Below are 15,301 nucleotides of genomic sequence, written 5' to 3'. Positions count from 1 at the left end.
GGTCTTATAAATCAACGTTTATTCATTATCTGATCTTCAGTAATTGCTGAGAATGCAGTTAGGGGATTCAAAGTTCCCATCCTGTCGTGGTTACCACCTGACAAAGGCCAGAGGAATAGTTGGCCGAAACGTCGTGAAACAATAATTAAAAAAAAGATGAAGATAATAGTCTGCAATAGCTAAATTACTAGCTTTGGTTCTAGATTTTGGTTCCTCAATTTTCCCAGGCTACACCGAGACACATGTCCAGCTAGTAGAAAATACAATTACAAAACAGTTTAAGTCGTAGAAGAGTGAGAAAAAGACATAGACAAGAAGTAGTCACACAATTTTATTAATATAAAGATATATTTTTCAAAGAAAGCAGATTACATAAATGTTTTGCCTTGTTTGTTTTTTTTCTTATTTTCTCTGATTTGTTGGTATATTTTTGTTTGTTTGTCCTTTCATATCTTTTAAAATAAAAAATCAATTTCTGATTGATTATTTAGCAACAGGCTTCAAAGCTAAGAAACTGTTACATATAAGCAAATTGAGTTTTAAAAAAATGTCTGTTTTATGATCATACATATATTCTGTATGATTTAACGCCCAACAACCTTCACAGTTGTCATTTAAATATTTATTACTAACAAGGATACCTGACGTTGCCCAGGATTAATGGATAACAAAATCATTATACATATGTATTCAATTTGACATCAGTTTTACATGCTGGCATGTGTCTGTTTTAAAAAAAATTCAAACTAACCTATTTTTATGTTTCTGAATTTTTAGGTGAGTATTGCTTATACATTTTATATAGATGTTTTGGACTGCTGTTCTCACCTTGAGTGTCATTTTTACGTTTCGGTCGATGTAACCTTCAACCTTCTTCAGCATTATCTTGTCAAACTTGGGAATTTTTTGGACAAACTCGGAAATCTGCACAGAATTTTAAACAGAACCTTTATTTAATCCACGGAGGCAGCATTCTCTCATTCTCATCAGTCGTGAATGGGTAGATATCCTTGTTAATTCACAATCATAGTTTGTGTCGCCTACATTAAAGATTAAGCTTTCAACCTCCTGAAGAGTGTAACTTACAACTGAATTTTACCAAGTACTTTATCCACTAAGCCATTAGTCTTTATCAAGATCTTTATTTATTCGTCTTTTTCTGAAATCTATCCTTATTGTTTTCCCAAGTTTTCCTTGATCTGACAACTGACCCTGCTACCTTAACTGTTTTACATCTATAAGAATTCTTATCTATTCTGTCAATGTAATCAAACTAACAAAGTCTCCTGTTCTACATCCTAAGTATTGATTGGATGAGAACAGGTATAAATACAATGAAATTTTCTTTTAATATTTTTTGGCAAATTTATAGTTTTTACCCCTTCAAGTTAACTCTACGTTTGACAGAAATCAATGAGGATTGCTGTACTTTTGCCCCAAATTCTGAATCCCTCGTTACCATTTCTGTTATTTTTTCCTTTTTATGAATGTCCAGCATGAACAATATTATTGCGTTCTCTTTGATCGGAATGAAATATACAGCGATTGTGCAATATAGTTATGAAAAAAAAAAAAGGATTGATTATTTGTATTATTTGAATTTTTCAGACAACTGTTCTCAATTTGAGCGTTATTTTCACAGCGTTTTGGTTGATAGAACCTCTGAATAATGGCATAGTGGATAAAAGTATTAGTAAAATTCACTTGTAAGTTACTCTTCTGGCGATTGAAGGTTTAATCCTTAATGAAGGTGTCAATTAAGATACAATTGAAAATTACTTAGGACATATACCCAGTCATGTCTGATGGAACAAGAGCGTGCTACCCTCAAGGATTAAATAAAAGGCTCCGATCAAAATTCCATGCTGATTCTTGAGTTCAACAGAAAGATTCCAGAGTTCTAAAAGTTACACCGGAAGATTACTTTGACCAAAACGTTGTGCAAATAACACTAAAGATGAGAACAGTAGTGCAAATCTAAAGAACGCAAATCTTCCTTTTTGTTGCTGATTTCATATAGGACCTTTTTTTTAATTTTATTCTACTTGAACATGAGTATTTCTCTTCAGTTGTCCGAAAGCAATTCTTAGGTTTTGAGGGGAAATTTATTTTTTTCATTATTATATTAACACACACACATACGTGTGTTCACACTGCAACTCAACCTGATTTTGAATAGTTTATCCTTAACAAAAATGTAACATAATATGGAGTTCGGGTGTGAGAACATTAGCTTTTTGGTTTCTTAAATTGTCAAGGCAACACCGAGACACATGTCCTGCTAGTAGTAAATAAAATTACAAAACAATTTAAGTCGTATAAGAGTAAGAAAAAGACCTAGACGAGATGTAGTCACACAATTTTATTAATATAAAGATATATTTTTTGAAAAAAGCAGATTAGATAAACGTTTTGTCTTTTTTTCTGGGTTTTTTTTTTCTTGTTTTCTCTGATTTGTTGGGATGTTGTTTGTTTGTCCTTTCACTAACAGGTAAAATACTAGTTTCGATAGAAAGATTCTCGGGTTTGACAAGACACATTCGAAGAAAGTCCGCGGTTATATTCATCAAAACATTGTGAAAATAACACTCAAGATGAGAATAGTAGTCCAAAAAATCCAAATAATATAAAGAAAGGGGTAGGAAAAAATAGATAACAAATAAATAATACCGGATGCAAGAAAATTTGCTTTTCTATTTATCAATGGAATTTTCACGTGTGTTGCTGATATAAAATTTATTATCCATGCATATGTTATTGTCACTTTTACTTAGCCAATTCGCATGATTTTTAACATGGCCATTAATTTCATCGGCACTTGATTTGGTACAATGCAGATCATGAGGGATTACTGTGGTAGGGGCCAATTTTATAGGGAGAGCAATCTGGGTGGGGATTTTATCAGTAAGATGTTTGTTCACATTACATTTAAATGTACTTGCAATAATCCTTATCCTTGAGTGGCTTCACATTACATTTAAATGTACTTGCAAAAACCCTTATCCCTGAGTGGCTTCCGGGCCTTGATAAGTGGTGATCACTGTGTAAAAAAAAAAAAAAAAAAAAAAAATTTCTGCATATTGGTACTGTCAGGGAAACAGGTAAGCAGTCCAAAGCTGGGGGGAAGCTATCAAATAGAAAATATTTCAGCATCTTGGAACCTCTACAGTGAAGTGAAGCAGCTAGTTATTTTGGTCAGGGATATTTTCAGTGAGAGCGAGGTAGGGGAGGGTCATACAAATGCAGTAAGTTCATCTGAGCATATTCCATGGAAGTACTTAAAAAAAAAAAAAAAAAAAAAAAAAAGCACAAGGATGCAACTCTGGTGATGCAACATGTGCAGAACCTATTAGGTTAGAAATTAATTTTTGCACTCTGTCCAAGGAGAGGCTATTAGTTGGTGCACCAGCCCAGATGTCGTAACAGTACTCTCCATGCACAGGTGAATGGTGGCTTTGTTTTTTTTATGTAGGATATTGGCAGGTGTGATAATTTTTTTTTTTTTTTAGTCTGGCAAAGAGGACTGTAGAGTGCAGCAGCTAAAACATGACAATGGTAGCAACCAAGATTAGGAATTGTAATGTTTCAGAAATCTGTGCCTAAATCAAAACGTGGATTCCATGAACAAAGCTTCTTTCTTAGAACTGCACGCCTGTGGAACTCTGTTCCGTCTGCCTGCTTCCCACCGGACTACAACTTGGATGTCTTCAAGTCCAATGTTAACAAATTCCTAATGAACCGCCCCCTTAAGTAAACACTTCATCAAATCTCCACACTAACGTAATGTACTTGCAATAACCCTTATCCCTGAGTGGCTTCCGGGCCTTGATAAGTGGTGATCACTGTGTAAAAAAAAAAAAAAAAAAAAATTTTTAGATGAAGATTAATTATTCATATTATTTGGATTCTTTGGACTGTTCTCATCTTGAGTGTTATTTTCACAACATTTCAGTCTATGTAACTTCCAACATGGAATCTTTCTCAAACTTGGGAGGGTTTAGTCCTCAGTGTGAGTGACACTCAAAAAATTACAGAACTATTTAAAACTTCTACCCAGTTATGACTGACAGAACGAGGACATGCTACCAATGTAGATAAAATAAAGAGTTCCATTCGAAATTTTGTGTGGATTTCCATGTTCAACAGAAAGATTTCAGAGTGTGACAATATGCACCTGAAATAAGTCCGAGGGTTTACATAGACCGAAACATAGTGTGAATAAAACTCAAAATGAGAAATCCATAGAAATCCGAACAATATGTAATTTTTTAAGTTTTTAAAATTCGGTCCAAAAGTTATGTTTAGTTTTTCATTTTTTTTTTTTTTTTTTTTTTTTTCCTTAGATTCAGTTAACCTGCTCTGTTAGGCTCTGTTACAAAGTATACTCTCGATAGATTACAAAGATGGGGGAGGGGGTACACCATACCTTACATAGTATTGTGAATGGTAAAAATGTGTGCTTCAATTGTGACTTTATAAGCAAAACTCAAAAAGTGGCTATTTGTATATAACATTTAACAATAACATTTCTTTAGTACTAAAGAACTTTCGGTGACCTCGATAATTGTTTTTAATAAACATTTTAAGCTCAATCCTGCAGAAAACATATTCCGTGTTGAAAACTGCATTCTTGCTATCAGGTTGATAAGGTCTGTTATCATTAACTGAGAAAGAAAGAAAAAAGAAGCCTTTTGTCTTGAGTTATAGAGTTTGTATATAAACAAAAAATAGATATGTGATTCTATATAGGTATAACCATGCAATAACAAAAATTATCTCTTGTATGAAGCAGAGAGAATTTACCATAGATAAAAGAAAAACAATCTTTCTATTTGAATGAGATTGAAAAATGTTGTCATTATTGTATATTCATACATGATTGCCAGAAAGAAAAAAATATTGAGAAGTACCTGTTGCATTTGTGTAAACTACAGATATCAATAAACACCAAGTATTTGTAGAATGCTAGTGGGAAATTTTGGATGAACTTTTAATTGTAGAAATTAGTTTGACTTTAAATGGGTGCTGGAGTTTGCTAGGAGCTATGTGCATAGTGTTGTAAGAAATTGAATGATTTAAATGCAATACCAATGCAATTTGGGTTGTAAACCCAGTTTGATAGGCAAAGGTAAGTAGATAAAATGACAATATTAATTCCCTATCAAACTGTGTCAGCCACACAAAAAAACTAGTTTGGCTTGTCTGTTTTATGACACAACGCGTTTTTAGTTATTTAATGCCAAAGCGAAATAATTGCGCAAACAATTCATTGTTTGCAGTTGATTGAACACAAGTTTCTATTTTCTCCATAGCTGAGAAGTGGAATATGGATGTATGCCTTTCTCAATTGTATTTGTACCTAACTGAACATGATAGGTAGGATATGATTTGGGCACTGTATAGCTGATTCCAATGTCGGTGATCGTATTTCTTACACAAATCACATATTCTTGTGTCGAAGTTTAATATGACTGTACATAATTTTGGAAAGAACATCATCTAAATCTGTATTTTGCTATTCCTGGATTTTTTTCGACATTGATTTTAAAGTAATGCTAAAGTTATAACCGTGAAAGAATGGATATGGTTATGGTTAAAGACTATGGAATCTGTTATTTCCAAGTTCAAATCTTTTTGGATCTGTTGTGGTCAGTTACACACTAATATCATCAGAAAAGGCATGAAATTACATTTTTCCCCAAAACTGTAAAATAGAATTGTGTATTCCGTTTATCATATATAATAGGTATTGCCCCTTGGCCTTTTGGTTAGGAACAAGGTGTAGTATATGTTTTGCTACTGCACTGCCTTCCTTTCCTTGGTCTATGAAGAAGAAATCCTTCTAGCCTAAGGCAATTTTTTTAGATCTTTTTTTTATTGTCCCAAACCAGAGTGCCTCTTTTTGCAAGCTGGATTTTCCACACATTAAAAGTAGATATTGTCTTTCCTACTCTTTATGGGGACATAAGTAAATAAGAACACTATTTAAAAATGCCATGAAAAAAAAAAAAGAATGAAATGGCAAACAATTATGCTAGGATGATGGTTTTAAATTCATATTGCATTGCTGCTTTACTTTTTCCTATGGGACTGCATGATTATCTAAGTGGATCATATAGAACAAGGTATACCAAGTAAAAATCTTTTGATTCCCTGACAAACGAGGGATTGGACCTAGTTATTCACTCCCATTCATCCATTCGTTTATTTGCACTTTTCTCAATAACTACGCATTGGATTTTAAAAAATTTTGCACAAACATCAGTCATGGTGAAAGTAAATTTTTTTCAGAATGGATTTTCCTGGATAACTCTGGTTGCCCCCATGTTGAGGCCATTATAGGGATAAAGTTGCCCCCAAATCGTTTGTCCGTTTGTTCACACTTTTCTCAATAACTTATTCTCAAATTCGTTATTCAGCATATCATGGCAATTCATACCAAGGAAAAAATTTATTGGGGGTTAACGATGGCTATGTGGTTAGCAACAAAGACTAAAATCCTGTGTTTGCCAGATTCAAATTCAGGTTGTTCCACAGAAACACTTTCATCAAACCCAAACTTAACCTTGTGTCCAACCTCCTAGGGAGGAGGTAAATAGAAACTGTACTAATTATATCTTAAATAATGTTGGGAAGATAAATCTATTTCTCCTTGAGGACAATAATTGACAATAGTATATTTGTGAATTTTTTAGATGAGGATTGCTTATTTGGATTTTTCTGACTACTGTTCTCATCTAGAATGTTATTCTCACTATGTTTCAACCGATGTAATCTCCAACTTTTATTAGGTGCATTTTATCAACTCTGGGATCTTTACAGACCCATTGCACGACGGATAAAGAGCTAAGTTATAATCAGTTGTGAATGACAGTCTTCTGGTGGTTGAGGGTTCAATTCTCAGTACAAGCGATACTAAGAATATTCTACACAGTCATGATTGACTGAACAAGAGCAGTATATCCTCTTGATTAATTAAAAGGTTCTGCTCAAAATTCTCTAGGTAGAGAGGCACATCTTGTCAAACTCTAGAATCGCTACCGATTCCAGAGTTTGGCAAAATGTGCCTCAAGAAGGTTGGAGTTTGCATCAACTGAAAAGTTGTGAGGAATAACACCCAAGATGAGGAGTTCAAATAATAAAGACTGACAATAGGTATTCTATTTTTTACATTAAGTGACCAAAAATGGGTTGTTGATATGTAAAACCAAGAAGCCAACCTAGTTTTGAGTTATTTTTTTATTGGCCAATCTAACCTGAATTATGGAGATTAATTTGTTGATTCCACCAACAAAGGGGGGATTGTACCTAGTAATTCACTACCGTTCGTCTGTTCACACTTCTCTCAATAACCATGCCTTGGATTTTTTTTTTTTTAATTTTGCACAAACATTAGTCGTGGTGAAAGTAAATTTTTACCAGAATGGATTTTAGAAGATAACTCTGCTCCCCCTCCCCCACCAAGCTGCCCCCAAATTGTTCACTTGTTGAAGGGGACCCTGCATGTTCAACTTGTTTGTGTTTACTTTCTCCTCCCCAACACCCACATAATATATCCTTGACAATATGTATTGTTTTGACATTAAATGATCCAAAAAGCATTTATATGCCATAAAACTAATAAACACAGAAACTTTTTACTTTATATTTCTGAATTCAGTTCTCAGTGGCACTCTTCTGGGGGTTGATGGTTCAATCTTTAGTGCAAGTGATATTAAAAATGCAATTGTGAATTGTTTAAGACTTCCACCCGGTCATTGCTGATGGAATGAAAGCATATCATTACGGTGGATTAAATAAAGAGCTCCATTAGAAATTCTGTACAGATAACCAGGTTCAACAAGATACGCCTGAAGAAGGTCAGAGGTTAGATTGGTCAAAACATGAGAATAACACTAAAGATGAAACCAGTAGTCAGAATATATATAATACAAGATTTTCACTTATTTTTTATTAGTCTGTTAGTAGGCCTTACCTTGGTTGCACAAAATCTGTTTAATTGATAATGGGTAACGTTTCGTCATTATTAGGGCTATGACGAGAATATTCTTATTGTTTTGACTCTCGAGTATATATCCGACACAAATTAGACACAGTTAATCAATCGAGAAACACTTCATTCTATCTAAAAACATATAAGATATTAACTGATATATACTCGAGTCAAAATAATGAAAAGAATGTTCTCTCGTCATAGCCCTAGTCATTATATATCTTTTTTGTTATTATTTAGACATAAAGGCTTACTATTTGGAATCCTGGATTATGGAGAACTGAGTAGAGAGATGTCCATTAACATTTTAAATTTCTTCACGTCATACAGTCAGGGATGCAGGAAACTGGGAGGGAATTTCAAAGTTTAGCAGTCTAAGGGAAGAAACTAGTGAATCTATGGGATTTTTCTGCTTTGGTTGGTCGGGAGTATTTATGTCCAGGAGTCACAACTGCTATGAATTCATCAGAGCATAATCCATTAAAGTACTTGTAAGATATCCTAAAAAGGGGTGGTGTACCGTAATACTCCCAAAGACATCAGCTTTTTACTTTACTTATTTTTTTTATTAGTAGACCTGACCTTAGTTACCGAAATAATTGTTTTTCTTTTTTTTTTGTGTTTTGTTTGTTTGCCTGCTTTATTCTCAACAGACGCCCGCGCATGCACACGCGCATGCGCCATCTCTTGATATTAGTTGTCTTCAATTGTTATGCATCTTCTACAGAATGCTGTTTCATTGTCAACAAGCTTACTTAGTTCCTACGCTTCGTTTCTCCATGCTACTGCTGCTATTGCTTCTGTTACTTGGCAATATCGATTGCTGATGTCACTGGCTTCAGATAATAGCAACAGTGGCTGAGAATACATTTAAGCCAAGTGAGAGCTGTAATAAGAGACTGGCAGTTGTAATAGTGATATCAATCATTCTATTATTAGTTTTTTTTATTATTATTACTATTATGGTTATGAGTGGTTAGTATTAACATTACTACTGCAAACATATCAGGCCGTTGTTCAACAATGACAGTACTGTTCGGATATTGTAAACTGATTACTATTTGTTATTGGTGAATTTCTTATTTGATTTTCTGTTTGGCCAGATAAAGCATCTTAAAAATGAGGTTAATAATCCTGATGACTTTGCTTTGTTAATGTTAACAAAACCAAAAAACAGTTCACGAGAAATGCTATCATATAGTGTAAAGAGACGAACATTTCATTTACAACATTTGAATTAAACCTTAATTCAATTATGCATCTGAATTTTTTTAGATGAGGATTGATAATTTGGATTACTTTGGGCTACAAGTCTCATATTGAGTGTTATTTTCATAATGGTTTTGCCAATGTAATCTCTGCCTTCTTTCAGGTGCATCTCATCTTGGTTGTTGTTTTTATTTTTTCATATTTGCTCTCAGTTACCTCTCCACAAAGTGAGAAAAGGAACTTCTCTCTTTCTGAGGACTTTCCAACCACTACAAGCGCACCGATTGGCTCTTTTGTCTTATTAGTAACATTCACCCTCCATAGCATTCCTCAAAGTCTTTAGTTCAACAAGTAACCTTTGCATTGTTTCACAAGCAAGTATCAGATCATTAGCATAGAGCATCTTTTCTGGAACAACTTGAACACAGTACTTGCTGCACAATGTTTCTAAGACACAAATGAAAAATAACACTCCATACAAAATCCTGATGTACTTCCACTTTAACAATAGGGCTGTCACAAAATTTACTACTAATTTTAATTCGATTCTGAACGTTTCTGTAGAATGCTTGGACAACCTTGATCAATCACTAATTTTACGAACCCCACCAGACAACATCTCTTGGCACTCCGTCAAAAGATTTCCACAAGAGAAAAAATAAAGCTGCTTTTTCTTTCCAAGATACCTGCTTTACTTTCAACCTCCACATTTTTCTCCTGGGAATAAAATTTGTCTTTACTTCATCACCTTTTTTTTTTTTTTTTTTTTTTTCAATTAAAAATTTAAAATAATGGATTCATGCTGTGCAAGGCTCTACATTGTGAGTGAAACAGTCTCATTTGCGAGTGATTTTTCAAAATGGCGACTAGAAATAATGAAACCCTTATCTTTTGGCGATTGCATTTCTTTCACTGACAATCTTCCAAAGCTCACTACTGAGTGAAAAATATCTTTTCAAATTTTTTTTTTGATAAAACGAACAAAGTCAAATTATTTAAACAATAAAAGTTTAATAGAACAATATACTTAAAAAAAATTTTTTTTTTAACGAAGGCTGTTTAAAAAAAAACATCTGAAGAAATTAGAATGTTTATACCTTCAAGTATCAACATAAAATTTGTTGTGTATGTAGAATTACACTTATTAAAAAAATACAAAAAAAATTTATCATGCACATAATCGTCACAGAATGAAGATGTCATATTCCAAAAATCACATGGATTTGGCTAGTAACTTTTCTATTTGGCTAGTAAACAAAAATATTTAGTTGTCAAAGGTCAACTAAAGATAAATTTGTCCATAGAGCCCTGCTGTGTCATAATTTTTTCACCAAATACTACTTTCACATAATTCAAGATGCTTCCAATTCTTTTCCCCTTTTCTGTTCTAGATTCATACATAATTAAATGGCTTTCATTTTTCTTAAAATTGTAATACGTGCCAGTCCATTAGACAATGTATCATTTCATTGATCTTGTCATGGCAAAGTTGGTTGCAAATATGTTGAGTCCAAAGTTGTTTCCACATTATGAACGTACCTGAGGATAGGTATTTTAGCTAGTTATCTAGACACATAAATTTGAGTCTTTCGTAGCATTAAAATCATACTTTTTCTATTTACAAATTATTAAAATGCACTTAATAGTCAGTCATGGATATGCAACCAACCTCATGAAAGTTAACATGCATATTCCTTTGAAAAACGAACTTTCATTGATTATTCATTTTTTATTGTTTCTTATTGTATTATTTGGTTCCTTTAACTATTATGCTCAGTTCTGTTTATGCATATTTTCTATATTGTGCATAATTGTGTAGCATTTAACATGAAAAAGTTCTTGCACTTGTGTGTGTGTGTCTGTGTATTGATAGAGAGAAATAAAAAGGAACAAACTGAGTTATGCGTTCATCCAAAATATGGAACGTTTCACGAATTTGCGTGTCATCCTTGCACAGGGGCCATGCTAATCTTCCCTGTATCATTTAAATTTTAGTATATTTACTCACCATACTCGCCACAGTAGTATACATACTAAAATTGCCACGATACAGGGACGATTAGCATGGCCCCTGTGCAAGGATGACACGTAAATTCGTGAAGCGTTCCATATTTTTGATGAACGCGTAACTCGGTTTGTTCCTTTTTATTTCTCTTTCATCAGAATACTTTTTCCATTATTCTTATCATCTATCTATCTATATATATATATATATATATATATATATATATATATATATATATATATGACATTGTCTGTGGGTCGGTCTCTATCCAACTCCTCTGTCAATTTTTAGTCTACAGGCTTGAAACTTGATATATAGGGGACTTGGGCCCTCCGGAACAAATTTGATTTGCTTTTTTTAGCTGATAAAAATAGCTGCTATGGGGTCAAAAATTGGAACTTGACAGGTGTAAGTAGACTTAAAGTTCTCTTCTGTGCATGTGCAAATATACATTTATACATTAAAGTCAGTTAAAATTTTAATGTTTTATCCATCTGACAATAGCAAACTGTAACAACTAAGGCTGGAGCATTAAATGTTTTGGTTTTAATTCTAGCTGATGGCACCCAAGTCTTTTCTTTTTTTTACTTTTGAAATGACTATTGATCAGTATTGGCTCTATAATAAATATGAAATCTGCATGAATTAAAATATCATATTTCAGCATATTTTACAACCGGGCAATGCCGGGTGGCCTGTTTGTTATGATGTACATTTATACATAAGAGTACTAGTTTATATCTGCTCCTTGAGCAGTGTTAGTACAATACTTATGTCAATTTCCATCTTAACATAAATTTTATCGCATTATAGTTAATATAAATAAAAATATTTTAATATTTTGTTTTAAAGAAAAATATGCTATTTTATATTTGTATGAAACTACAGTGAATTTATTTACATGTAGTTTTTATTGACAAAAAAAAAAACATTGAGTTTGTTTTTTTTGTTTGTTTTTTTTAGCAAAAATAATTTGCTTTGAACTAACGTGAAATATCCTTTATTATTATTACTGTTTTTTTTAGATTCTCGAAAAAACAAATGTCAGTTTAAAAAAATATTTCTGTAATTTTTTTTTTTCTGTTAAGTTATGTTAATTTCTTAAAATTTATAAAGCTATCCAGTAAAAAAAAAATATATATATATATATATATATATATATTAGATTTAAACTCTGGAATCAACATCGTAAACACTACTGTCCTAGTAATGTGTACTTTGCCTTTTTTATCAACCAATCATGTGTTTCTATTTGTGTATAAACTTAAAAAATTCCATAACTAGTAAATAGATAGATTACAACAATGAGTAAACCTGCAATGAGGGTAAACGATAGTTTAATGAAACAGAACAATTTTTAACAATGATTTTATTGTCATTAAACATACTAATTAAGGTGAAATTTTAAAATCAAGTTTTTAAAACCGGATTCGTATGTAAAAAAAAAAAAAAAAAAAAAGTTTTGTTTGAAATTTGGATGGCGAATATTTCACGGGTAATGGATCCTTCAGTTAAGAGTAGTAAATTTTTCTTATGAGCCTACCTCAATACAAAAAGATGTCCTTTCAATTCAAACTCTGTACACTGATTTCATTTCCCACACAAATAACCATGATGCAATCTGTTCTGCCATTGCATTGCAATTATAAGTGAACTGGGTTTACGAAAAAGTTGTCAAAAAACAAATATGTAACAAATAACTCTTATCAAAGGCAAAATAAGTTACTTTTCTGTCTAACTGGATAAGTTTTTAGCATTTTTATTTAATGTAAAATGTTTATTCGGTTTGAAAACCAAGTAATATTGAACGTTACCGGAGAACAAGAAAAAATGGCCGCAATGTTTTTGAAGTCTCAACAAAGACTTCAAGATAAAAAAACAAACAAAATGTCCATAGAAACCCACCCAATAAATGTTACTGTGACATTTATGTGGTGGGTTTCTACCACTATTTTGTTTTATTTCTTTTTTTTTAAGTGATTATCGAGACTTCAGCAATGTAAAGAGGCATTGTGTCCATTGTAATACAAACCCGTGAACTGAATAGACAGCCAATCTAATTATTTCTGTCATGATTAGAGGCTTAACTAAGTTAAGTTTATTTTGTTATGGTTATCAGCTTTTAACTAATCCAACAGATAAGATGAACACAAAGAGGATTATTACTAAATTTGTTTTCGTAACCTATTTCGCAATTGATTCTAGAGACACTTCACCAAATATACTCGGATGCTAAAGTTAAAAATTTATACTTTATCGGTTTTTAGAAGCTTTGTCTGTCTGATGGTAGTACTTTAGTTTGAAATTGCATTATTATTGCTGAAGACAGATTGAATAGATCTATTTTTATTTTTTTTATTAGATAAATCCGAACGTGCAAAGTTTGAATTCTGTCGGTTCCATTGCATAACTTTCACTATGGATGTTGGAAAGCTTCATGTGTGATACTATGAATGTCCCCTCCACCCCAGAGACAAAACCAGAGCCCAAGGGACTGTTGGGAAGTGATTCGTAAGAAAGGAAAAAACTGTCGAAAGTTTAAACCCCCCCAAAAAAGGCAATGGTGAGAAATGATTAACCAACGCGGTTGGATACTTAGAAGCTGGGAGTGGCTGAGTAAGACAAAAAATCCGAACATAGGATTTCTGATCCATAAGTCAATATATTTAGAGTTAGTTGGAGACAGTTTTCAATTTGTGGGAGTTGACAACAGTTGGCAGCTCGGAGTTCCTCGAGAGAGATTGGAGTCAGTCGAGTGAGAAGATAATTCCTAGGCACCAACATGATCAGACAGTTATCAACATACAACGTTTGGGGTTCCTTCTTCTATGCCATATGACTGTATTTCTCTCTCTCTCTCTCTCTCTCACACACACACCTCAACTGAGTAATATCAATTACTTGTGCTGTTTTTATTATAGTGTGACTATGAAGGCGATAATCAGGCTACACACGTGGTCCTTCCTAGAAGTATGTAGTTGTGTGGAGAAGCATTATTAGAGGCCTGTGTTCTTTAGTAGATCATTTTTTATGCCTCCTCGGACGTCAGTTTTAAAAAAATTTTGTCTTCAAAAAGGTTATTTGTATGGGTTACTAAATTTTGTGAAGGAAGATTTTTTTTTTTTTTTTTTTTTTTTTTTTGTGATGTCTTAAAATATTTCTCCAGTATGTTGTATACTGGATTTGAAATAGATGAAAATACATTAATTTAGTATAGAAAACTTGTTAAGGCAATGAAAGATAAAGAGTTAGCAATAAATGAGAGTTCAGAGTGTCCAAGGAATGTTCAGAGCCAAAGAATTGTTTAGCGTGTAAGAAAGAATGGATTAGACATGTTCATTTCAGCTGGTGCCATGTACATTTATATGTACGTAAATGGCATAGCATGTGTGCCTGTTTTTGTGAGTGAGAGTGTATGTATGAACTTGTGTGCAAGAGAGTTTGGTTACATGCAAAGGGCTTTTCAGACCCAATGGACCAAGACAGAATGCTTTGTACACACACGTGTTGTTTTTGAAATAAAAAAAACAGGAAAGAGAAAAAAACGGTGTGTTTGGGTCGTGGTATTTATATATTTTGGTTGGTTGGTAGACACTACATATTCTCAATTTTGTCTAATCGAGTTGATTTGAACATAAACAAAACTGCTGATTCTTGATTTATGAACAGATATTGAGTACAGTACACATATCCATAAAATATATGAAAACATGTACTAAATTTTAAATGAAACATTACAAATAAAGCATAATCACACTGACATAACCCTTTCCGTTAGATAACTAAAGTTAAGCAATGTTGAGCCTGGTCAGTACTAAAATGGGTAACCATTTGGAAATTCCAGGTGCTGTATGTGCACTCCGCTTATCTCGGCATTATTTTCAGTCGTCCTGGACTTCTCCTTGCCACTGGACTCAAGCAGTGTTGATTAGTTGGGGATTGCGCAATCCATGCTTCACAATTCCATGTGCATCTACTAGTGTTGGGGCGATTTAATTGGAATCGGGAATCAGAAAAATCAGAGTTTTGCGGGGGGGGTATCGGAATCAGAAAATTTTTAACCTATTTTCCAATGCCAAAACTGATTACATTAA

The 15,301-nt window shown here is 33.0% G+C and overlaps 1 protein-coding gene, 1 non-coding gene and 1 pseudogene across 2 annotated transcripts in view; 2 read left to right on the top strand and 1 right to left on the bottom strand.

Annotated features, from left to right (window-relative positions):
* The window catches only part of LOC145287886 (uncharacterized), a 93,119-nt gene that overhangs the window by 51,235 nt on the left and 26,583 nt on the right, over positions 1–15,301 (top strand). The window lies entirely within an intron of this gene.
* On the bottom strand, positions 11,115–11,227 carry LOC145288488 (U6 spliceosomal RNA; annotated as a pseudogene).
* LOC145288487 (U6 spliceosomal RNA) lies at positions 11,212–11,318 on the top strand. The gene has a single exon (XR_013869294.1). It is a non-coding gene; the product is annotated as a U6 spliceosomal RNA (small nuclear RNA).

Source organism: Euprymna scolopes, chromosome 11, assembly GCF_053919585.1.
Source record: "Euprymna scolopes isolate OS-2025 chromosome 11, ASM5391958v1, whole genome shotgun sequence".
NCBI lineage: Eukaryota > Metazoa > Mollusca > Cephalopoda > Sepiida > Sepiolidae > Euprymna > Euprymna scolopes.
The sequence above is the reverse complement of the archived record's forward strand: the minus strand, read 5'-3'. Positions and strand labels throughout refer to the sequence as shown.